Genomic DNA, 1409 nt, shown 5'->3' on the forward strand with positions numbered 1-1409 from the left:
ATTTTAGTACGCTGATGTGAATCACAAATTGTTTCACAATTTCGTTCACCAACAAATGGGAGCTTATTCTTTCTAAGGAATTTCTAAACTAAAGGAAAATATGCATGACCTAACCTATCATGCCACTGCATTGAAGAGACTTTGGTGACACCATAGGCTTGTTTATTTGATCTCCTAAGCTCCGGGATCAACGGATAAAGCCCTCGAACACATCTACCGCGATAGAGAAATTTCCTCGGGGCCCGATCCTTGATCAAAAATAAGAAAGGGTGAAAATCAAGGAAGACATGGTTATCAATAGCAATGCGATGAAAGGAAAGGAGATTTTTCGAGGCCCTAGGCACACTCAAGATTTTCCTAAGATGAATTTTTCTATGAGGGGTTTTTATTACTAAATGACAAATGTGACTAATGCTCATACCTTCTCCATTTGCAGCATGGAACTGGTCCTGGCCATGGTACTTGTCACGTATGGTCACCTTCTCAAGCTCGCCAGTGATGTGGTTTGTAGCACCACTGTCGACATAGCAGGTGGTGTCTACGTTATAGGAGCCATCTGCTACGACTGCCAGTTTTTCATCCTCGGAGGAGTACCCGTCCTCCTCAAAACAGTACCAGTAGTCCCGTGCCATGTGACCCATCTTGCCACAGATTTGACAGCGGGTTGCATCAGGGCGAGACTTGCTAGAATTGCAGCGGCCTTTGTTGTTGTTGTAGGAAGGTCATCCGCCACCACCGTCGTTGTTGTCGCCGCTGCAAGGGATGTTGCCGCCACCAACATTGTTTCCTTCGTTCGTCGTCTTCCCTTTGTTCCATAGAGGATCGCGGTGGCGACAGGAACCACGACCGCCTCGGCCGTGAAAAGAAGCGTTGGCCTATGGCTGGAACCCTCCGCCACAGCCCTGCACCTTGGAAGAGAGCGAGGTGCTAATCAAAGTTGCTCATCTGAGCGAAGAGGTCATCGAGGCTGATGGTGTCGGTGCGGGCGTCATTGCCAGAGACAATGGACTGGTATTCCATGTCTAGTCTGGCAAGGATGTAGGAGATCAGTTAATCATTGTCGATCTGTTTTCGAGCGACTGTAAGCTCATCTGCGAGGGACGCATGTGAGCAAAGTATGCCGCCACAGTCTGTGTCCCCTTCTATGCCATGGAGAGTGCAATCTGGATGTTGTTGATGTGTGCCCTGGACTGCGATGAGAACATGCTCGCAAGGGCATCCCAGAACTCATGTGGCATGATGATGGAGGTAACCTGCACAAGGACCTCCTTGAAAAGGTTATTCAGGAAGTAGCCAAGTACCTCCAGCCCTTCTCTCACCCAGATCGAGTGGAGAGGATTGAGCATCTACTCTTCTTTGTCGTCCTGTCCTTCGTGGTGAGGATCTTGATGGGCTCCAGCGTGGTACCA

At 49.0% G+C, this 1409-nt stretch overlaps 1 non-coding gene across 1 annotated transcript; it reads right to left on the reverse strand.

The window, feature by feature from the left end:
- Positions 1 to 929: 929 nt before the first annotated feature.
- Positions 930 to 1068, reverse strand: LOC123400551. The gene has a single exon (XR_006610784.1). It is a non-coding gene; the product is annotated as a small nucleolar RNA Z247 (small nucleolar RNA).
- Positions 1069 to 1409: the final 341 nt, after the last annotated feature.

The sequence above is a fragment of the Hordeum vulgare genome, chromosome 5H (assembly GCF_904849725.1).
Source record: "Hordeum vulgare subsp. vulgare chromosome 5H, MorexV3_pseudomolecules_assembly, whole genome shotgun sequence".
NCBI classification, from domain to species: domain Eukaryota; kingdom Viridiplantae; phylum Streptophyta; class Magnoliopsida; order Poales; family Poaceae; genus Hordeum; species Hordeum vulgare.